The 25,295-nt window shown below is 35.8% G+C and overlaps 1 protein-coding gene and 1 long non-coding RNA gene across 5 annotated transcripts in view; one reads left to right on the forward strand and one right to left on the reverse strand.

Annotated features, from left to right (window-relative positions):
- The window catches only part of CNTNAP2 (contactin associated protein 2), a 1,981,926-nt gene that overhangs the window by 537,161 nt on the left and 1,419,470 nt on the right, over window positions 1-25,295 (reverse strand). The window lies entirely within an intron of this gene.
- Window positions 1-25,295, forward strand: part of LOC112651056 (uncharacterized) — a 34,650-nt gene that overhangs the window by 3,648 nt on the left and 5,707 nt on the right. The window contains exon 3 of the long non-coding RNA XR_003130575.3: window positions 18,259-18,594. This is a non-coding gene — a long non-coding RNA (uncharacterized LOC112651056). The remainder of the gene's footprint in view (window positions 1-18,258; window positions 18,595-25,295) is intronic.

The following is a 25,295-nucleotide window of genomic DNA, read 5'->3' on the forward strand; positions in this document are numbered from 1 at the left end:
TTCACCCAGGTGACCACAGATGATGAGGGTGCTAGGAGACATGTGAGGGACCAGCTCTGTGTTGCGGGCAGTGAGAGGTCACAGGTTGTGGAAGGGCACGGCTGCATCTGTGATGTAGGACACCACTCCAGAGGCCGTGCAAAGAATAGTCTGAAATACCAGAGGGCAGGCTGATTATGGTCGCCTCTGTTCAGCTGAGAGGGAGGGAACACTGGGAACGGAAGAAGGGGATGGTGTTTAGAGAATTCTGAGAGCAAAGCAGAGAGAATTGCTTGTGGAATCAGATGTGAGGCATTAGATTAAGGTAGGAGTCAATTCAGATGTCTGAACTGTGCAGCTGTGATGCTGTCCAAGTCGAGACAGAGAAGACAAAAGAAAAAACTTGTTTTATTTCGAGGGGAAAAAAATCATATCCAGTTAGGGACTCTGAAAGGCCAGAGTCTCCTACTATTAAATCCCAGTCACAATCATCAGGTCATATTTTTTCCTCTGGTTCTAAATTTTCAAGGTCACTGGTGCTTTCAAATATGGTTGGTAGCAAGAAAAATGTTACGAGGTATTTTAAAAGCATAACATGATGTATCCACAATGACCTAGTTATCTCACTCCTGAGAATTCATCTAAAAATCCAATAGTTGGTAAATTCCATCCAAGAGGTCTCTTGCTGAAATTCTGTCATTATGAAACCATGGGAAGTAATCCGAAATTCATCACAATGGGGGAATGGTAGGCCAATTAGACTATAACCTGAGCAAACTGTAATTATCCAATAGAAATATTATGTAGGACTGTATTTCAGCCTGGAAAACTATTGGTATAATTTTTAAGGAATGCAGGAAGGACATAAAATACACCTAAATCACAAATCTATGCCAACTCTAAGGAATCATTTGGTAAAGATTACAAAAGGTCTTAGGAACATGAAAAGAGAGCTAAGATGACATCTAGCCTGCAGCCTGGGCCAGATGATTTCAAATACCCTCTAAAATACGTATGAATAAAAATAAAATAAAATAAAATAAAATAAAATAAAATAATAAAATAAAAATAAAATAAAATAAAATAAAATAAAATAAAATAAAATAAAATAAAATAAAATATGTATGAAGACGCAAAGGAAAGTGAAAACCAATGACATTACTGAAAAGGAGAAATGATACCCTATATAAGTTAGAGTGTGAACAGAATTCTTGAGTACTATGTCATGTGGCCTCCTTGTAGCTGTCAATTAGAAACAAGGCAAACCCAATATCTTAACAAAGTAGAAAGGCACCCCGTTTGTTAATATTTATTGTACTTTATTGTTCTATGTCTCATTTTAAATTGAGCATTGAGAATACAATATTTTAATTGTAACTCAGCCAACATTTATCCAGAAGTCCATTATCATTTTGTCTTTTAAGGAATTTTGTACCACCCCCAAAAGGCTGGATTATATTTCTTTCCTGGTTGTTGTATTCCTTTTAATTTTTTTTTCTAAAATATAGTTGACACACAATGTCACATTAGTTTCAGGTGGACAACATGATTCACCAATTCTATAGGTCATACTATGCTCACCACAAGCAGAGGCTCCCATCTGTCACCATACATGCTCTCCCAATGCCATTTCCTGTATTTCCTATGCTGTATTTTTTTATCCTGTGACTCATTCATCCATAGCTGGATGCCTGTACCTCCCACTCCCCTTCACCCACTTTGCTCATGCCTCCATTCCCCTTCCCTCTGGCAACGACTGGTTTGTTGGTTTGCTTTCTGTATTTATGAGATACCCTGTTCTTTTACCTATGGCCTCCCTACCTTAGAGATGTCATCACTGCATTAACCACCAGTGCTCATTCAGCTCACTACTGAATAAGAGTCCTTTGTCAGAGTTATATGCTAATATCTTTATTTCTGTCACTTTCCATTTTATTTATGGCATCGATTTGTGCACAGAAAGTTCTTAAGTTTTTTTTTTTTTCATTATGATTTGTACTTATTTTTTGGTTAAAAATGTGTTCTATCCCAAGATTACTGAAGTATTTTCCTACATTATCTTCTGAAAGCCTTATAGTTTCACCTTTCACATTTAAGGACTGCTTTTTGTGTAGGGTGTGTTGTAGAAGTCTAATTTCATTTTTTAATATGTGTACATAATAATCCCAGCACCATTCATTAAAATGGTATCTTTACTGCAGCTACTCTATTACTACTTCAGCCACAGATGGAGCATTCATAATGCATGTTGAATTTTGGATTCTTCATTCTATTACATTGACTTACTAGTTTATTCTTATGTCAAAACTATATTCTTATGACTTTTTCCTTATAATTAGTTTTTCTAGATGGTAGAGTGGGGATCTTTCCAATTTCTTCTTTCAGAAAGTTTTGGCTGCTCTTTGCCCTTTGCTTTTCCATATACATTTTATTTAATTTTTATTTTTAAAATTTTTTACATAATTTTTATTGTATTTTACTTATTTTAATTCCAGTATAGTTAACATACAGTAATTAAATTAGTTTCAGGTATACAATATAGTGATTCAACAGTTGTATATGTCACTCACTGCTCATCAAGATAAAGGTATTCTGAATCCCCTTCACCTATTTCACCTATCTTCCCACTCATCCTCCTTTAATAACCATCAGTTTGTTCTCTTTAGTTTAGAGTCTATTTTTCCCTTTGTTCATTTGTTTTGTTTCTTAAATTTCATATATAAGTGAAATCATATGGTATTTGTCTTTCTCTGACTAAATTATTTTGCTTAACATTAAAGCCTCTATATCTATCCATATTGTGACAAATGGCAAGTTTCATTCCTTTTGTGGCTAAGTAATATTCCATAATATATAGACTGCATCTTCTTTATCCATTCATCTGTCAATGGACTTTGGGCTGCTTCCATATCTTGGCTATTGTAAATAATGCTGCTATAAACATAGGAGAGCATGTATCCTTTGAATTAGTGTTTTTGTATTCTTTGGGTAAATACCCAACAGTGTGATTACTGAAACATATGGTAGTTCTATTTTTAAATTTTTGAGGAGCCTCCATACTGTTCTCCAGGCTAGCTGCACCAGTTTGCATTCCCATCAACAACGTACGAGGATTCCTTTTTCTCCACAACCTCATCAACACTTGTTTCTTGTGCTTTTGATTTTAGCCACTCTGATGGGTGTGAGGTGCTATCTCACTGTGGTTTTGATTTGCATTTCCCTGACTATTAGTGATGCTGAACATCATTTCATATGTCTGTTGGCCATCTGGATGTCTTTTTGAAGACATTTCTCCATATACACTTTAGAATTAGCTTGTCTATTTTTTACTGAAGAAAAGCCTGTTGGAATTTAGATTGCAATTTCATTAACTCTATAGATCAATTTGGCAAAAGTAATATCATTAAAATATTCAGTCTTCCAACTCATGAACATGTTACATCTCTCCATTTTTTAGATCTTCTTTTATATCTCTCATTAAGTTTTATAATGTTTCCTCTGGAGTACTAACACATCCATTAGATTATGCAGAATTACTTGATATTTTTGATACTATTGTAAAAGGCATTTTACAAAATCTCATTTCCTCTTTTATTATATCTCTTTCTAGATCTGTTCTGAGATAGAAAATCAAATAATATGGAAAATTTAGAAAGCTACAAAGCAAAATATACACCGTTCCAGTCCTGTTCTTTATCATCTTGAATGTATATTTTATCTCCGTAGTGAAAATTTTTAAGTTTCTTTGGAATCCTTGTTAATCATACCTATTTCCACATTCCTCCTCCATCTTTATTTTTCCATCTCATTCTGTTAGACAGGAAGTGGAGGGGGGGAGCCCACGGTGCCCTGGAATGCACTATCAGGCAGGGAATGCTAGAAACCATTTGGGTAGCAGTGTGTACTACAGATTGTGGACTGTCACAGACCACCTGTGATGATCCTGTGATCTAGCCACATAATGGAGGAAGCAAGTGAGTTCATCATGGTGTGACAGAGCCATGGTGAGTGACTATGAGTCAAGAACAGAGCTAGGATTATGACCATCGATCTAACCTCAATGAGGATTTGACTCATACCCAAAAGAATAGATGCATATAGTGTTTCACATACACACATACTGATAATCAATAAATTTTTAGGGCACTTGGGTAGTGGTTGAGCATCTGCCTTTGGCTCAGGTCATGATCCCAGGTCATGATCAAAGTCCTGTATCAGGCTCCCTACAGGGAGCCTGCTCTTCCCTCTGCCTATGTCTCTGCCTCTCTCTCTGTGTGTCTCTCATAAATAAATTTTAAAAATCTTAAAAAAAATCTTTAAATATTTTCCCCCTTTAAGGAAAAAACAGGGGGAAAAAAAGAGGCCAATACAGAGCCACAATAAGAGTCATCACTTCCTGAGTGTATACTAAATGATTTACATGTATGAGCTCATTTCATCTCAAAGACTCTGGTAAATAGTTATGTACGTTGAGTACAGAGATATATTAAATATATTAAATGAGTTATATTAAACAGATATATATTAAATATATTAAACAATGTGGTCAAGATTACACTGCTCAGAAATGCCAGAGCTGGGATTGAAATGAGACAGTTGTGTTCCAGGACAAGCTCTGAATCTCTATGCTCTCATTCCTTTCCGCCCAAAGGAAAACATGCCGTAGAATAAAAGAAAAAGAACATTCATCTACAGGAAACACTTTTGAAAGGGTACAGGAACTAGAGGGCAGGGGGTCAAGTCCCTGTGAACTGGAAGCTGGTCATAAAAGAAGACGGTGGAATGAGATAGAACAAAGACAGGGAGCAGGGATGCATAAAATCAACAGGGATGTCTAAGAAACTAAAAATGTCATTACAGAATTAAAATTTGGATTTGAGGCAATAAAGAGTAGAGGCTAGAAGCTTACAGTTTTGCTTTGAAACTTTTTATTTTTTCCAAATTCTCTATTACATATATTACTATTATAATCACAAAACATTAAAATGTTAAACATTTTCCATACTATTTTCCCCTAGTAATTCCACTTTTCTGAATATATTTTAAGGGAAAAATTCAAAGATTTATTTATATGGAGATAAGCAATTTATTTCTAAAAATGAAAGTGGAAAACTTCTAAATTTACAAAAATAAAGGAATGTATGAATATATTGTAGTCTATTTATGTGACAAAATATTTTATTTATAGCAAAACATATGCTACCAGAGAATATTTATTGTCACAAAGAAGTTATGATCATACTGGTAAATAAAAGAGCAAGATGAAAAACATCATGTCTGTAGTGTGCTTACAGTATGTCCTAGTGTTTATGAGTGCGTGTGTGTGCACACGTGCATGCATGCACCTGTCTGAAAAGTTACCTTGGCATTCACATTTTTTCCTACCTTTCAAAATTTTTACACATTCAGAATACATTTAAGTCTTTAAAATTATTTTAAAAGGATAATAGGTGATTTGTTAGAAAGATTATAATTATGTTGCTTTTATTTCTGTTATCAGTGCTTCAAAAGTTGCTTGTGCAGGGGCACCTGGGGGCGGGGGTTCAGTCAGTTGAGCATCCTACCCTTGGTTTCAGCTCAGATCTTGATCTTGGGGGTCCTGGGATCAAGCTCCATCCTGGGCTCTGTGCTTAGTGGGGAGTCTGGGGTGCCCTCTCACAGCCCCTCCCCCACTATCAAGCCTGTACCCAGGTTCGTGCCCTCTCTCTTTCTCTCTAAAATACATAAATAAATCTTTTAAAAAAGTTGTTTCTGCAATACATACGTTTTAAAATATGTTTCTCTTTCTTCCTCATGCTCTCTACATTTTCAAGTCTGAGTCCCAAGAATTACTTCTTTTTAAAAATTTTTTTCATTGGAGTTCAATTTGCCAACATATAGCATAACACCCAGTGCTCCTCCCGCCAAGTGCCCCCCTCAGTGCCCATCACCCAGCCACCCCAACCCCCCCGCCCACCTTCCCTTCCACTACCCCTTGTTCATATTCCAGAGTTAGGGGTCTCTCATGTTTTTCCAAGATATTTCCAAGAATTACTTCTAAATCATTTTTCTACTTATTTCTTCTTGAAATAATAGGCTGTTACCTCCACTATTGTTTTTCTTTCTGTCTGACTGCTGTTTTCATTCATAGCATTGAGCTTTATGGTTTTATCTGTTCCTTTTTCTTTCACTACTCACATGTCAAAACAAAGCCATCTTCATCAGTTTTGGCAAGTCTCCCTCTGAGACCGTTTCTTTTCATCTTTCAAGCAGCTCTTGGCTGTGTTAAAGGAGTCCAACTTTCTGGTAACTTCACTCTATTTTGAGGTCCGATGGTTATTCCCCAAATAATCTACTTTGATTTCCAAGGTCATAACCTTCAGTGAGAAACAAAGATGAATACTCTGCCTCTATCTCTTCCGATCCTTCAGGATTTCAGTACAATGAATACAAGTTCAGCTTCTCCCTTTTCTTTGGACGGATACCCCAAAGTGGGATTGCTGGGTCTTATGGCAGAACTCCAATTTTTTTGAAGATTGAGTGATATCTGCACATTACCAGGCCTCCAGCCACTCTCCAACTCCGCAGTATTGAATCTTAGTAAATGGAAGTTATATAATATAGGTCATGCATATGAGACGCGATCTGCCCTAAAACCTATCCCTTGACCTCAACCAAAGCCTGGGCATGCTGATTGAGCTAGAAACTTCCATTACCCAAACTTTCCCAGTGTTGGTGCCCTCTTTTTACCTAAGTACTTCTTATATGTGTCTTCAATCTCTCCAAGTCCAGACTGTGTAAAAAAAAATGGTAATGCAAGCCAAACAATGTTCTTTATGTGTGTATGTGTGTCCCGTGGGTCAGAAAACACTAGTCCTACATAGCTTCTTCAACTAGAAACGTGAATAGTGGTCATTACCAGACACTTTATCTTTAAATCCCAAGATGTACTTTCACTTGCCCATCCTTTCAATAGCAGCGTCTCCCTCTACCACATTAACCCCAGCATAATTTTGCCTTATATCTACTTTAGTTCCGTTGCAAATAACACCTTTTCAAATATTGGCTTTTTCTTTGGCTAATCAAACACTCCACTATAGTTCATGTGAAGTATGCATGCTGTTCAAAATAACTAAACAGAATAAAAATGATATTTACATTGTGTTCTTTGAAGAAAGTTATTATTCTAGACATTGCTGATGTTTAGATCTCAGATAATTCTCAGGCCTTCTCTCTGCTCACAAATACCATATTATACACTGTTCAGAAGAGGAGAATTCTTTTAAAATAATCATTTGGTTAGAATTCTCGAAGAATAAGTTCTTAGAATGTTTCTCTTTCTTCTGATAATATATTTTTGACTCGACTCTATTACTTACCAATTAGCATTAATGACACCAGTCGTGAAATCTATTAGAAGAATCACATCTCTATCTTGTGTGCTAAATTTTTGCTAGTATAATTTTATTTTCATTTCTAAAAGGATTCTTTAAGAAAGGTTAAAATGTGTTTTTTTTTTCTGTGAATAATTGAATTTTGGTTTTTAAAAATTATACAAAATCCTTGTTTCTCCCATCTCACCAGATGGAAAAGAGAAAGAGAAAATAAGGTCTTTGGAGTGGAATGTCTAGATATGTCTTTTCCAATGATGACCTGTATTATAATTTAGCAAAAACTGCTTACTAATTATGAGTGTCTGGATTTGAAAGGTGGTATTATTATTATCATTATTATTATTATTATTTTGGCTCATTATATTTTTGTAGCTCATACTGAAGAAAAAAATAACTGCAACAAGCCCTTGGCTGTGGTTTTGTTGTAGTAATTGCACCTTCAAAAGGCATCATTAATGCCATTAAAGATAAGTTTCCTGGAACCTCAATTGTTTTTAACCCCAGGCCATTTATGAGTAAATCAGTCATCAACTATTTATTTGACTTCTTTGGAAATAGCTCAAATCAGCTATCTTTCAAGAAATGCCATTTCAAAGACCTTGAAGGAATACAAACAAATACACACTTTAATGACAAGAGTTCAGAAAATCATGGAAAATAAAAAATATTTTCCTATTTTTCTCATTCACTGGATCGATCTGCATGTATCAAGTCTAATACGTGATGTATTTAGCACTAAAAGTATTTACGATGTTTTACGTATGGTAAATAAATGTATTAGAAATATGGTTTCAAAAGATGCATTTTTAACATGATTTGTTTAACTCTAAAATTCCTCCCAACTGACTTATTCCATTTTAGAATCCAACCCTCCTTGTGTCCTTCCCACTCTGCTTCCTGGAGCTGGACACTGTGAAGCCAAGGAAACTCTGCAATCCTTGGCTTCTGGAGCTGTGTTTTCTGATGAGTAATACTGCAAAAAGGCTTTCTCTGCTGTTTCCCTGTGGTCTCAATCTTTTCACATTAGACATTAGGAAAAATCTGACTCCAAAACATTGAGGATATCCTGATGAGTTTCTTGAGGGAATTCTTTGCTCATTTAGTGGAGATTGCCAAGATTATGTAAACATGTGGTTCCCTCCCTAGGACAGTTCAGGTTCCTATTGCTGCTTAAAGCAGCTGGAAAGCTGCCTGTGACTAAGATACACACTCTAGGTGTTTCCTTCTGTTCACACACTGCTCATTTCAGTTCAATTGTCATGTTCCCACAAAGTATCATCTCTTTCCCATCTCTTCCTCTCTTTCCCTCTCTTGAAAGTTCCTGAAAAATTCTCATAACACACAACACAAGTGTATCTCTGGCTCATTTTTCTCATAAGAAAGCTTTTGTTTCTTATAAAAGCAAACTGATTCCTTTTTATATGAGGACGCTTCACCTGTTGGGATACTAAAAATACTACAGAATCACCTCACCCTCTGGGTGTCCCTGGGGTTCCTCCCTCTATTTTGTATGGACGCCTTGAGGAATACGGATGATAATGCAAATAAAGCATATAACACAGCCCTGGGCACAATGTAAATAATTAATTAGTAGCAGTAATAATAACTAATAAAATAAGAGCTTTTCTTGAAAGTAAATCCATTCTCAAATGATGACACAACTGAACATAAAAGGACAAGAGAAAAAGGAGAGGAGTGACCCATTTATTTTATTTGTGCCATAATTTACTCCAAAATTTGTACTTTATGAGATTATACGTATTATGATCATTTTTTTATTGATCCTAGAGTCAACGCAGAGCTGTCAGTGACACATTCAAATGGAGAAGGTTGTTGTAGTTCAAACGTCAACTCTAAGAAGTGATTTTTTAAAAAGTATTACAGTCAAAATATTCTTCTGCATGCATTCAAAATTCTGTTATATACTGCATCCTATAAATGTAAACAATTTACAAGTATATTTTATTTGTTTTATATGGATGGATCTTTTTGTATCTAATAGGTGTTTGTTTTTAAAGGACTTCTGGTAGTAGCTGGGAATAACGGTTTAGAGCAGGGATGACATAAGCATAGCTAAATTAGTTAAATGTCAACAACTCACTGGGGAAAAAAGTGGTACCTAGGATATGCTGTATTAATAATTTAGCAATAGACAAATAGCCAATACTCACTGATGTGTATTGGCACATTTCATAGAATGAGCTTTTATTCTTATTTTAGAAATCCTTTGTTAATTTTTCAGTAACCTAAAATCTTCCCAAAAAGACTAGGAATACTTCATTCTTATTCATCTAAAAAAGAAAAATCTTCCAGTTATTAACTGGAGCCCATGACTGGTATAGGAGAAAGGATAAGACACAGCAATTTTGAGAATAAATCTGCTGATCTCTATGTAACCTAGTTCACACACGTTGCTTTTGGGTGCATACTGGGGGACTCAAAGCTAAGAGACAGAATGCCCAGATAGAATTAAGATCCTTCCTAAAATGAAAAAAAAACAAACAAAAAAAACAAACCAGTAGACTGAAAGAGTGAATGTCCTTTATGTTACGTTGGAGTAAATGTTATCAAAATCCAAATTCTGTCCTGTCTTTGGTTAAAAAAACAAAACTTGGGTTAAAAATGAATGATATTGCATTGAGGACATTTTCAATTGCATTTCCGACACATTCTTTAGACATTTTCCTATAGTGTAAGCCGTGGTAGCACTGCATCAAAGTCATCCTTCAGATTATATATTACTAGGGTGGCCATGGCCCTAGTTTGCCTGGGACAGTTCTGGTTTTTGCTTGCTGTTCCAGCGTAATTATTAATAGCATCTCCTTTCTTAAAATGTCCTCGGTTGGGTAGTAAGTCCAACGGCTACCCTACATTCTAGCAACTGGCCTGTGAAACTGGCTCCTAACGGCTGTGATAGCTTGGCTATTTGGCATTATCAGGAACATTCTGTTCTGGATAAGAAAATTTGCCAGCTAACTTGAGGACAGTGTCTTAAGGGCAAACACAGTATTTCAACTGCTTTTCAGGTCTTTCAAAAATGATGGTATGTTTCTCTGCCTTAAGAGGGCACCCTCAGCATAATTTAATCTTTTCTTACTCAGCATTGCCCTGTATTTCACTGTGCTGTAGAGACACATGCAGATGGATGAGGTGAAGAGCTAAGTGGGTGCTGGGTTCACATCTGGCCCCAGAACTTCCTTTCTTTAAACAGTTTCCAGGATAAGTTTTCTTTTGGATCACTTTCTATTTTTTTTCAAAGCTGATAAACAGATGATATTCAGCGGCTTTACATCTGACATTAACATAACAAAACAAGCTTCAGTCAAAGTAACTTGCAGAGTTAAAGGTTTAAAGTAGCAGCCTTCTTCCAAGTGGCTGTTTTGACCTTTGAAATAATTTCTGCCTTAAATAGATCATCAATACAAGGGAACTTGGGCAACACTTTGTGAACCTATAACGTCTCTTCTACTTCATCTACACAGTTATTATTCAGTGAGTGTGAAGGAGCAGTATCACTAGCAATATCAACTAACTAGGTAGCAGGTTTTTATGAAGAACTGATTCCATAGCTTAAAAAATATTGATAATTAATAAAACATTATACAGATTTCTCTAAAACAGGTGCCAGTTTTTTCAAAATTTTCCTCAATTTGTTTATTTTGTTATCCATTTTATTTAAGTGTAAGTTAATACATAATAAGATGTACTAATTTTCAGCAGATAGCTCAATAGGTGTCAACAAATGTATACATCTGTGTAACGACCACCTCAGTCAGGATATATAACCTTTCATCATCCCAAAAATTCCCTATGCTTTCTTATGGTCAATTCTCTGTCTCCTCCTGGCCCCAGACAACTACCTATCTCCTTTCTTCTATTACTACCGACCAGGTTTATCTATTCTAGAGTCTCATTTTCAGTGGAATTGGTACCAACTCTTTCAAGTTTGGCTTTTCTTCATCCATGACGTTTTTGAGATCCACATTATATCTCCCTAGTTCACCCTGCGCCAACCCCCCCTTTTTTGGCTGGATAGCATTCCATTATATGGATATATCATACTTTGCTTATCCGTTTACCTCTTGATTTGGACTGAACATTGAATTGTTTGTAATTTTTAAGTATTTTTAACGAAGAGAGACATTATGTAGATATATGTCTTTATTTCTTTTGGATAAATACCTGAAAGTAGAATTGAAGCATTTGACTATATGCTTCATTTTATAAAAGAATAGAAAACTATTTTCCATAGTGTTCCTAACATTTTACATTTCAAACATCAACATAAAAGTTTCATTTTCTTCCCATCCTTGCCAGTTCTTGGTGCTGTTGATATTTTTGAGTTTGGGCATTTTTAGTGCATAGTTGTATATCGCCATAGTTTTAATCAACATTACCCTGCTGACTGATGATAGTGAGCATGTTTCCACATGCTTTTCCTTAATTCTTTTTTTAATTTTAACCCCCCCATACATAGTGAGTTTCCTAACAGTATTACAGTAATTTCAGAGTTCTAAAATTATTTTATGATAAAGATGCAAAAAAGATACAGAAAATATTTTCTTGCCCAATGTCTCATTGATATGTTCATTTATTTTCATTCACTCATTCACCACGTGATTACTAAATCTCTTCTGTGTGTTCACTATGCAAATGGTAAGAAGCACAGAGTGAATATAGCATGAAACACTTTCTTTCAGAGCTCACTTTATAGCAGTAAACTGTAGATAAATGAATGCTACTTTTAAACTGTTAAGGGTGACAAAATGTAATAGTTGTTAAATGTTTTATTTCATGGAAGCTCAGAGAATGTGCACAAAAATAATAGTGCTTTAGCCAGGGGCATGGTATGATCAAAATACGAAGCTTTAGAAAACTATTTTTATTTTATTAAAACCACAGCATTGGGCTCATGAGTATACAAAAGGATAGGCTTTATAAGTCTAATTAAATCTGACCAGCTTCAGCAGGATTATGAAGTTATTAGATATAAGTTGTTAGAAAAGACCATGAAATAAGGACTTATGTTTATGCTCACTATCCCTAGGTCTCTAAATGCTGTGATTCACTTTGAGGAACCAAAACCAAATGGGACTGTGAACCACGTTTGCTCTGACTAAACCTCTTGGCTCTTCAGGTAGCACGGAGCAGAGATGGAGTGACCTCTGATGTTCTTTAAAATTAAGAATTAGTCATAAAACACACCAGCTAGTTCTGATTGACTCATGGACTCTGTTCAGTGAGACCAGCAATTTAGTTTACAGATTCTCCAGTATATTTAGTGACCTTTCTCAGTGAGTAGTATGGCATATCACAAAGACAAACCAGTATTATATTGATCCATCAATATTTTCCTACATTTAACCTTTTGAATTTATGTAAATATCTCTATGTTCACTTTTAAGGCTAACACAACTTTCTGACTCAGGTGCCCTTTGCCTTTGACCAGGAAATACGAGTGAGCCATATCATCGCTTTGTCTACACCAGGCTGGGAATCCAGATGATGATGGAGGAAAGTAAGAGTAGGAAGGATTTGAAATGCCTAAGAGAGTAAAATTAGATGTGTGGCATGTACTCTTATGTATAGGATTTGAAAGCAAAATTAGATATGTAATCAGAAGTGCTGGGGACTTTCAGCAGGAGTGATGGGGTGACCAAACAAAAGAGCCAGTGGGGCACTGGCAGGCTTGGAAGAGCCAGTCCACAGGGACGTAGTTGCCCTACACCACTGGGGTCTGGCAGCTGAGAGCTGTGGTGCAGGGTCAGGCATCCAAGCATGTATGAAAATGACCTGTAGCAAGACAGGGATCTGCTTCTGGGATAAACAAGGTAGAGCGTTCAGAACGAGGGAAAAGTTGAGAACGGTTTTTGAAGGAGTCGAAATGTAAGGGAAGGTCATAGAAAGAAGGCAGGTCTGGAAAGGAAGGAAGGAAGGAGGGTGGGAGGAAAAGAAAGAAAAAGAAATTAATAAATAAATTAATTAATTAATCACAGAATTAATTAATTCTGTGAGGTGGTGGATATGTTAATAAGGTTGTGGCAATTATTTCACAGTGTATATATTATTAATCATCAAGTTGTACACCCTAATAATATACATTTCTTTGTCGATTATACCTCAATAAAGCTTGGAAAAATTCTTTCTGAATAAACAAACTGAATTTAAAGTGAATATGGATATAAACCAAAATGTTAACTGTGCTTAAGTCTCTGGGTAATAAAACTAGAGTTGAGTTTTCTTTTGGTTTACCTGTATTTTCTATTTTTTAAAAATACATGAATCATCTGAAGGAGGAGGAGGAAGGAATCCCATCGGGATCCTTCCTTTTTGACTAAGCACTGGATTGATCCCAGAAGCTGGAATGCCATGGACCCGTGGATGAGCCCAGGCTGCTGGACAGGAAGCAGGGAGGACGCACACTTGCTAAGACCCTCTGGGGCAGATGCTGAGGACTTGGTGCTCATAGCCCTTCAAGCAAGAATATTCTCCTGAACTAGCCTGAGCCCCCACACGGCTGTTCCACTGGGCAGTGATAGTGAAGTGTGAAGTGTTCAGCTGTCTCCATACAGTTGTGCCCCAGGAAACTACTGAAGCAGGAAGGGCTTGGCTTGCCCTTTCAGCAAATGACTTTCTGACCCCCTTTCCATTCTGTAGAATCTGCCATATGTGATGTCTTTAGAGAAACACAAGGCTAACCTCAGAAGTTACTGATGCCTTTCATGGCCCTTTGCCTCTCCGGACAGGAGAGCTGCTCTATCGTGTCTCCTTCCAGCTGCCTCTCTTCTCCACTGTCAGAATGCAAGCCTGCTAGGATGCTCTTCTGATCTCTAGTGCCATGTCAGTCTCAGAGAAGAGAGAGAAACGCGCAGATTACTGCACGCTCTTCTTCTTGTCGTTTCTCCCAACACCATTGCTTTCATCCCCAAACAGCCTGCATTTCATGGCTCTAGTTGTTCAGTAAGACGCTCTGTTCTTCTGGTTCGCAAACCGACTGATCACAGCGGCAGCCCTTGGGTGTGATCATTTCTTCTCACTTGTTTTCTTCATCATTGGCTGCTTAGATGCTGCTCTTTACTCTTGGCAGCTTTGAAAGAATACTGTTGGGGTGGTGGAGGGTGCCCAGAATTTAGCCTCATTTCTCCAAATAACTGTCCCTCAACACAACAGATCTTTAGTGGAAATGTTCAGACTAGAAAATTTCAAGAGACAAAGTAGCTAGAAAAAAAAAATTGACCTTACCTTCCTCCCTTCCTCTCTTCCTTTCTTCCTTTGTTTAAATAGCTCTATATTCATCATCAATATAATTAATATAGTCAATTCAATTCAATATAATCAGCTACTGTTAATTTAGTAATTATTTACTAAGTGTATATTATTGTCTGGAACCAACAATAAAAAAGATATTTCTGGGAATGGCTCATTAGGCCATATATCCAAGTTAAGACTTCCTTCTCAGATGTGCGTGTCCAACTGTGTCTGACTGTTCCCAGAACAGCTCAGATTTAGTAGGTTTATAACTGAACTCATCCTATTTGCCTTCCAGCAAGGTCATAGTTACTCTCCATCTCAAAAGTCTTCAGTGGCTTTATAGAACTTACTAAAATATAGCTCAAACTCTTTTGCCTAATACTCATTATATTCTACAATGGGTTTCTAGCCATACTACTGTACTGTTACTATTTTCTGCTACTATTGCTGATAATTTTTGCTTCGTTGTTGTCACATGATGTACATTGATGTACACTTTCTGAAGCTTTGCTTGTGTTATTCCTGTTGACTAGAATGGTGTGTGTTTGTAAGAGAGAGACAGAGGAGAGAGAGACAGAGAGACACAGAGATTTAAGTAAAGTGGGCGATTCTGCTCTGCATACACTCAGTGCATACGTGCCCCCAGTATTAGTGAGTCTGGGATGAAGTCTCACATCTGTGTTTGCCTCACTGTTCCACAGTTTCTCCATGTCTCTCAGTATGAGCATAAAGCTGTGCCAAGGCTGTCTGATATGTGTGCTTTCATACAACGTGGCCCATACCATAAGCCATTCATTTTATTTGCTGTTCAGTTGAAGAATCTGTGCCCTGTTCTAGTCCTAAAGGAAAATCTGACTGTATTCGGATCATTAGATTGTTTCTATTCTGATCTATAAACATGACCATATATTCTATATTTTGTAGGTGAACTAAATTTTTTTAAGCGTTATTTTGAATATATAATTTTTGCCTTCTTCTCTGATTTTAGAACCCAATGTCTGGTAAGATACAGTTCCATGCTGCTGTGATTATTTATATCTCCCCTATAAGGTTATAATCCCCATATGTACAAGATCTTGAATAATCATCTCCTGACTACCTAACATGGTTCTTCTATAGGTTGGGACTTGAAACCCAGTAGTCAGATGAAGGAATGAGAAGGACTTACAATGGTGACAGTCGATGCCCCAAAAGAGGCAATTTGGGGACCAGAAGACAGAACTGTCCTTTATCGTTTCATACAGTTTCTGTTTTGAAGGAAACTTCTAAAACCTCACTATATTCAGAACAGAAACTGAATGGCATTTTTGCATATAACTCAGACTCCAAGAACAGGAACCTCCATGTGCCTGCAGTCGGAAACAAGAAAGCAGGAAAGAGAAAGGTGATAGGGCTTCTCATGCCTTGAATAGAAAATCTTTGATTTGAACCTACTCTCTAAAATTTAAATCATTCAAAGGAAAAAAAAAAGTCACTCAGTATGAATTCAGGAAGTTTCCAGTGTGCATTTTAGGAGACAAGACATTTGTCATTATCTATCATTTCAGATAACTTTATAAGCAAAGTATTAACATTCTTATGTCAGTATTTTCAGAGCAGCTTGAAGTTTATGGATTTTTCTATGATGTTGGATGATTAATTTCATTGTTGAATCTAGTAAAGAGTCTAAGCCATATAGCATAATGCCAGGAGTTGGCATCCATAAGGCAATCTTCTTTTGTTTGTTAGTTATCTTTGTTGAATAACCTCATGAAAATATAACTTAATAAAAAGCCCAATTCAAGGATCCTTTGGCTTATTACAATTTGTAATTGGTTACATTTGTTTCCTTGATTCTTCTCTACATCTTTATGAAACGGTCAGAACCATAAGGGCAGTAACCATGACTGGGTAGGCTGTTTCCTACTGCATCCCCAGCACCCAGGATAATACCCTCCACAGAATAGGGGTCCAGTAACAATTTTTTGACTTAATAGACTGATAGACCAGAACTACCCAGGTCAGGTGATTTGATTTCAACACAGAGGTTTGCCTGGAGATTTAGCCTCTGAGGACTCTGTCATCCTAAGAACCAAAGGGATAGGAACATTACGTAGATAGTTTGACACAAAACAGGAAGAGCTATAAAAATAAGCCAAAACAATTTGTTAATTTATTCAAACCAGATTCTATAATTCTGGTCCAAATGTATAAATTTCCAACATGTATATATTTTATTTCCAATCATTTTTTTTGTTTGAACGACGTCTCTTCTTATACTCTAATTGGCTGAGAGTATGTGAGAATGTTGAAGATTGACCATAGAGAGAAGATTCTGAGATTAGTAGGAAGACCTGGCAATAATTCCAAGACTAAAATTTAAGGAGAAAAGGCATCTTAATTCCTCAGATGATAATAGTAACCAGTCACAAAGACTGGAAAAATTCTTTGGAAGTTCTGCTTACTTTTTTTTTCCTTAGTGAAGCTCAAATTTTGTTGCTGTCAATAGTGACAAAAGTGTTATATAGTGATTCTGAAGATTTGAGCATGTGTGGTGTCAGTTGCAAATGATAAATCATTATATGGAGAGCACCATATACCTAAAAGCACACAATATAATAATATTTGCTACAGAGATGAGTCATGGGAAGGAAAGCCTTTGTAGCTCAGTTTGTTACCCCTCTCCCTTGGGGATGCCCAAGAAGAGCTGAGAGAGAAAAAAGAAATCAATACCCAACAAAGACTCCTTGTAAACATGCTAGTCAGACCTCCTAATGGTATTTAGTAGCAAAGAGATAATGAGAGTCCTTCCTGTGGAATCTTTCTAGCTGTCTATATCCAGTCTGCCTAGGTTGTTTTAGCAAACAAATGAGGAACTTATGGGTTTCTGGGATATGACCCATTGGAAATTGTTAGGTCAGCTATATAATTATCCATATATCAGAGGGAGTCATTTGATAACTGCATGTATCACTTACGGATCTCAAGCATTAAATCTGGACGAGATCACATCCTAACGTTGCATGGAAGGACCCTGGGGGCTGACTAGTCATTGCAGACATTTCCATGCATTGCCTCTGTCTTCACTTGTGTCATGCAAGTTATTAGTAAAGTTTGATACTCAATAAGATCTCTGCTTCTTTGAGTCTGATATGACAATCTGGCTTGTTGTGCTATCTCAGGTCTGGAAATAAATTTAAATGGATAACGGGCACTTTTACAGCTAACAAACGGATTCGGTAGAAAGTAAATTTAACATTTCTTTCTCAATGGTAGGCTGTACGTACTCATTTAAAGAGCACTGGGCTGTCAGTAATTCTTTTTTATTTTGCTTTAGAATAAATTTTATTTTACTTGGAATGTCTAAAGTTTCTCTCATATTAAAAAAATGCTGTACGAGAGAAACTGTCTTATGGGATTCAGAATACTTTGACTAGTCTAGATAAACAGGCTACAGGAACTAAGGGAATTTTAAATGGATTATTATATTTACATTGAACATAATTTATTTTCCAAAAATAATTTCATGTCTATTAGTAACATCCAAGACTTAATCAGGGATCAAAGACAAAACCTACTAATTAAAAGGTTTACATGTGGGAAGTAATACTGGACTGTCCTTAGGAATAGTAAATGGATGTAAACCTAATTTTTTTTTTTTTACTTTTTCTTCAAGGTTTTATGAATAGTTTATTATCTGGAAAATGCAGTGAATAAGGTAATAAAAGTACCTTATTACCTTGATAAGTGGAACTCTTTGGGAGCTAAGAAGACTGTCTTAATGCAAGAAAATCTAAAGAGAAAGAACAGCGTTCCTTCGCAGTAACCTAAAGCAAATGCCTGTGGCTGTTAGAAGTAAAATATTTATTAAGCTGATGAAAACCAAGTTCAGAGACTTGCTACTTCTCTTCTCTCTGATCCCAACTTCATCCCAAAGCTGAACTGGCCTTCGACAGGATACTTGGCTCTTCCTTGATAATTCTGGGCATCAGAGCCCAAGCTAGAGCTTAAGGTAAGGAAATCAGTTGGAATGTCCCTCACTGCCTAGCGTGTGGAGTCTTATGTGCTTCCTGGAACTAAAGGAGAGAGAGGAACACTATCAATACGTTTCTAGAAGATTAATTTGTACTAAGAGGAGTAAAATAGTTATCAGATGTCCCAATTTCCCAAAGAAACAGACTTGCAGCTGATGTTAAAAGAATTAAATTTCTTCATTACAACTATATTTTGCCTTTGTAACCAGTTGTGTAATCAGATTGATGAACCTGAACGACTATGTGTCCTGAAGTCTCATAGAGAATTTTGTTCCTCATCTAGGTTTAACTCACTTTTCAATTTTACTTTGTTCCATGCTAAGAAACTAGGAGAGATATGTATATAAACTTTCCATTTCTTTTAGTGACAATTTCCTCCTTCCTAGTTGTTTTAAGCTAATCTATCTTTCCAGAATTCCAGGTGTTTTTTCTTAAATAAAACTTTCTTAAAATTATTAAATATGCCCTCCAAATAGGAAGCTTGAAGGCAATGAGCCTTTTACATCTATGCCACCTGCCACCTTTCATTTCTAATTTACCACATGTTAGTAAGTTGGCTTTTGATCGTTTACAGTATTTATGTGACTGAATTCAGTCTTTGGTGTGTTGGGTATAATTATTAAAATCCAGGCTCAGATTTTTATCTGAAGGTTTAAAGGAACTGAAGAAAATACAGAAACCATGAAGAAAATACAAAAAGAGAAAAATAAGAACAGAAAATTTAAATCTTGCAATGTTGAAAGAAGAAGGGCCATATGCACTATTATTCTGTGCTAATTCATGCTCTGGTTTTCCGTTCTATTTATATTGAGAGAGATCAAAATTAAGGTACAAATGGAATGTCTCGGGATTCAAATGAGCCTTCTTAGGACAAGCCATGAGAAGCCAAGTAGGACTGAAATGACATGGAGTTGCTACAGAGAAGGCAGTGAAGCCTTCAGTCTTTGAAACTAAACAACATCTGAATGTAAATTTCCTTCTGCCTACAAATTCGTTTCTTTGGTTAATTTAAGGAAATGTCTTATTCAGAAATAAGTACTCTTTAAAATGGAGGAAAAAGAAAAGAAAAAGAAAGGAAAGTAAGGAAGAATGCAGTCACTTGTCTGGAAAAGTCAGGCAAGCAGTAAATCAAGACTGGAAGTAAGAGTAAAGAAATATTTGGACAAGGGACTGGTGATGGGCCACTCCAAAACAGTTGACAGAATTATGAGTCACTTGGCAATTTGCAGCATGTGGGACATAGGTCTCTAATGTTCTCTTTCTTATACACATTCACAAATATCAAAACAAAAAATTGTGTGACAGATGCTTCCCCTGGTCTCAAAGTTAATACATAAGTGGACTCTGAGGTTATTCAACCAGAGGGCTTACAAACTTACTTTCATGACACAGCTACCTGACTATTTAGATAACCATCTTCCTTCCTTCATGTCTAACAGACTTATTTGAATATTCTGGAACTTTGAAGTTCTTTTGCTAATCCAGAGATGAATCCAGAATCCATTTTACATTTTCATTTAGTTCTTATGTGGAAGCTAATGCTCTGTAAACCTAAATAACAGGCCTGTGTAAACCAGCAGCAGTTAAACTATTACCTCCATGAACTGCTCAAGTAGTTCTCATGAAGAGAGGAAACAGATTCCTGAAAACAATATGAGATCATGACAATAGGCTGCAAAGACTCCACAGGACATGACAGTCTGCAAACAACATCTGATAGCCCTCTTCAAAATACAACATTTTGCCTCCCTTCACTTAAAATGTCTTTCACAACACTTTGCATCACATTGAAGAGATTTATTACAACTGGACTTGCAACGTAATTAATTGGGAGCATAGGTTAGTGTAAGGAAGTAGATTTTATTTTTTTTTTTATTTTTATTTTTTTTAAAGATTTTATTTATTTATTCATGAGAGATACACACACACACACAGAGAGAGAGAGAGGCAGAGACACAGGTAGAGGGAGAAGCAGGCCCCATGCGGGGAGCCTGACGTGGGACTCGATCCCAGGTCTCCAGGATCACACCCTGGGCTGAAGGCGGCGCTAAACCGCTGAGCCACCTGGGCTGCCCAGGAAGTAGATTTTAAATAAGATGTATGTTTCCATTCTGGCTCTATCTCTGACAACCATATAGTGTTGAGCAGGTTAATGACTCCTTTGAACCTTAGGTTCATTATCAATAAAATAGGAGAGAACAATAGCTAACTAACAGGTTTGTTGTGGTAATTAAATAAGGAAATTTTTTCAAAAGAACAAACAAACAAAAAAACAGTACCTAGAATATAACTGATACCCAATAAATGTAACTGGCTAGAACAATTCCTTCCTATTTCATTTAGATTTAAGACATGGCTTGTTCACCTGTGTATCTTATCAACATAGAGTATGCTACCTTGAAAGTGATTAATAAATTAAATATAAGATGAAAGAATTGACTATGCATAATAGCTCTGCAGAGTTTAAGTACCAAACATATCCCTATCCATAGACATTGTCTACCTACCTAGAAAATGACTCTTCTAAAAGAAAAACTGGTAAGGGGTTAATGTGAAATCCAGTTACTTCTGATAACATATGGGTTGTACTTAAAATTCGTAAGAAGAATGACTAAAAATTCTGTTGATTTGGGAAAAATGATAAAAATTTGGAAAAAACCCAAATTAGGGTCAAATTTCTTATAATGTACAAATACACCTATCAGTTGTTGCAAAGATCTAAGTTTAAGAATATAGTTATTAAGGTATTAGAAAAAAATACAGGCTTTTAAAAATAGATTGGGATAAGCAACTTTTTAAGAAAATTAACTCAAAATCCCAAAGGAAAAATGTAAAAGATTTAATGACACTGCCATTAAAACTTCTGTATAGGGAAGGATAATACAGGAAAAGTTGAAAGAAAACTGACAGGCTGGGCCAGCATGATGGCAACACATAACAACTAATTAGTATGGCTTATACAGAAAGAGTTTCTACAACCAGCAGGAAAAAGGCAGATGATGGAAAAAAGAGCAATGATGCAAGCAGATGATTCCCACAAAAGTAAATATACAACTATGGCTGATAATCTCATAAAAGAAATGCAGATTATTTAACTAAGAGAGTAAAAGATATATACAATGGAAACTGTAAGACAGTGATAAAATAAGTTGAAAAAAACACAAATAAATGGACATATATTTGTGTTCATGGACTGGAAGCATTAAGATGTTAAAATGTTCATATACCCAAAGTAACTTATCTACAGATTCAGTACAATCCCTATTGAGATTCCATGGCATTTTTTACAAAAATAGGGGGAAAAATCCTAAATTTCATATAGAACAACAAAAGACCATGAATAGTCAAGATAATTTTGGAAAAAAGAACAAAGTTGAAGGTATCATACTTCCTGATTTGAAACTATATACAAAAACCTATACTAATAAAAGCAGTAGAGTATTTGCCTAGAACAGACACATATATCAATGCAACAGAGTAGAGCCCAATTAATTTACAACAAAGGAGTCAAGAATATACAATAGGGGAAAGGATAGTCTCTTCACAAATGGTGTTGGGAAAACTGGATAGCCATAAGTAGAAGAATGAAATTGGACCCATATCTTATGTAACTCAAAATGGATTTAAAACTTGATCATAAGACATGAAACCATAAAATTCATAGAGGAAAATAGAAAAGTTTAGCTCCTTGACCCTTGACATTGGTCTTGGCAATCACTTTTTTGATTTGACACCAAAAGGAAAGGCACCAAAAGCAAAAATAAACAGGTGGAAGTACATCAAATTGAAAAGATTCTGCACAGCAAAAGAAACAATCAACAAATGAAAAGGCAAGCTATGGAGCTGGGGAAAAAGTTGCAAATCACATATTTGATAAAAGGTAATACCCAAAATATACAAGGAACTCATACAAATCAATAACAAAAAAAAAGAAACAACCCAATTTAAAAAGGGGCAAAGGATGTGAATAAACATTTTTACAAAGAACACAAATATATGGTCAATAACTACATGAAAGGTGCTCAATGTCATTAATCATCAGGAAAAAGCAAATCAAAACCTTAATGAGGTATCACTTCATATCTACCAGAATGCCTGTGATAAAAAAACAAGAGATAACAAAACCTAGCAAAGATCTGGAGAGAAGAAGTCCCTTGTAATTGTTGATGGAAATGAAAACTAGGACAGTCGCTATGCAAAACAGTATGGAGGTTTCTCAAGAATTTAAAATTAGAACTACCATATGATCCAGTGAACCCAATCCTTGGTGTATATCCACAGAAAACAAAATCATTATCTCCAACAGACATCTGTATTCCCATATTGGAATAAATATAAATCTAAATAAACAAATGGATTGGAAACACCTTAAATGTTCATTGGCAGATAAGTAGATAATGAAAAACGTAATATATATACACAATGGAATATTAGCCTTAAAAAAGTACATCTGCTATTTGCAATAGCATGGATGAAAGTGGAGGACATTATGTTAAGCGACATAAGCCAGTGAAGGACGAATATTGCATGATATCATTTATCTGTGGGATTAAAAATAGTTGAACTCATAAAAAGAGGGATTGGAAAAGTGATTTGCAAGACTGAGGAGGTGGGGGAATTAGGAAGAAGTTGGTAAAAGTGTGCAAACTTCCACTTGTAAGGTGAATAACATCTGAGGATCTACTGTATAACATGGTGTCTGTAGTTGATAACACTGTATTATATAATCGAATCTCGTTAAGAAAGTAGAACTTATTTTTTTTTACCACAAACAAAGTTAAATATGTGAGGTGATGGATGTGTTAATTAATTCAATGAATTTATTTCACAAAATATATTTGCATGTCAAAAATCTCACATACTTTGAATATCTTAGAATTTTGTCAGTTATACCTTCATAAAGTTGAAAAAAGAAATGCAAATTAAGAAATGCAAATTAAAATAATTTTTTTTTTTGCTGATAATATTGGAATTGAAAAAAAATCAATATATGCAGCATTGTCAATGGTCAGGGAAAACAGTTCTAAAATCACTTTTGGCAGAAGTATATATCAGCACAATTTTGGGGGTGTGTTCTAAAATGTTAAATGTATTACCTTATAACCCAGCAGTATAGCTCTAGGAATTTATATTCAAATAAGAAAACAAATGTGGAAAAACCTTTAAAGGATGTATAATGCAGCAGCAGTAAACTTTTAGAAACAGTATAATTAATCATGTGAGGGATGGCCACATGGATTGTGGTACATCTATAAAAGGAGATATAAATCTTTATGTAACTAGCCATGATAAATATTATTTGGAGAAAAAGAGAAAGGGAGAGGGAGAGAACAATGATAAACATAAATATGCTTATGAGAGAAAAAGGTAGAAAGTGGTATCAATTTGAGAGGCTCTGATTTAGTTCCTTTCTTTACCAAAGATCACATGAAAACCCACCTAGAAATCTAATGGAAAATTCCTGTCTTTGGAGTAATAAAAACTAGTGACCAGATGGAGTTACCGTAAAAGGTTAATTCCTAAAAAAACAACTTTCTGCCAACAGTTATAAGACTAATTTCTTATGGAAAGTATTCCTTTCTAGAGGCATCTCATCAATATTGGAAGAATGAGGAATTATTCAAAAACAGTTTCTTCTTAAAAGTTGACCTTAAGGATTACTTTTAAAATCTGTTTTTAATGGTGATTAGCTTACCCACGTCTCAATCTTTCGTCAGTGTTCTTAGACCATGATGAACTTTGGCACTGTGATGAAACATCAGCCATCCTAATCTTCTGTACCCAAGAATACAGACCACATGGAGCCAAGTGTCTTTTTGGGTGACTTCACTAAAGACTTCCAAAGCTGAGATCGTTGAAAGATTGCTATTATTCATATATCACATTGCTATTAAAACAGGAGCATACCAAATAGTAACTCTGCATGCTTTGCTAGCACTCCCTTAGTAAAAATATGCTTTTATAACAGGAAAAAAAAAGCTACCCTCAGAAAAGGTATTCATTTGCATTACAAAGACTGCCAGAAAAACTATGTATAGACAGGGTTTTTTTTAAAGCTCACTGTTTTAGAACTACAAGCTCACCTCTATGTGAAAACCATATTTCAGAACAAATTCTTGATCCGATAATCAAATTTTAAAATTGGACTTTGCCTTTGAGTGTCATGTTCGTGGAGTTAATAGTGCCCTGAGTAATAATACAGTGCTGGAGGCTGTGTTTGCTAAGCTGTCCCCAAAGGAGTTGGGAAGTTGAAAAACCAAAGGTATTACAGAAGTGACTCCTTCAGGTGAGTGGATTCTAAACAATCAAGCCTACAAAATCTATTCTCTCCCACCATATACACTTTACCCAGAACTGGCTGCCTAATCTGGAGGGCCCAGTGCAAAATGAAAATTTGAGGCTCTCTGTTCAAATGTACAAGAATTTCAAGATGGTGGCAGCAAATCATTGAACTGACTGTGGGGCCCTTCCAAGCAAAGGCCCTGTGGCTGCACATATTTATCACCATGAAGCTGGTCCCGACTTTAACTGTAATGCTATTTATTGTCTGCTATTATATTAATGCTGATGGCCTTTTAAAAGCAAAAGCAAAATACAGCAAAAATATGTGGAATGTGACAAATCACCAACGAATAGATCTCTCTGTATTTTTTCTCCAAATTTACCTCATGTCCAACTC

Source organism: Canis lupus, chromosome 16 (assembly GCF_003254725.2).
Source record: "Canis lupus dingo isolate Sandy chromosome 16, ASM325472v2, whole genome shotgun sequence".
Lineage (NCBI taxonomy): Eukaryota > Metazoa > Chordata > Mammalia > Carnivora > Canidae > Canis > Canis lupus.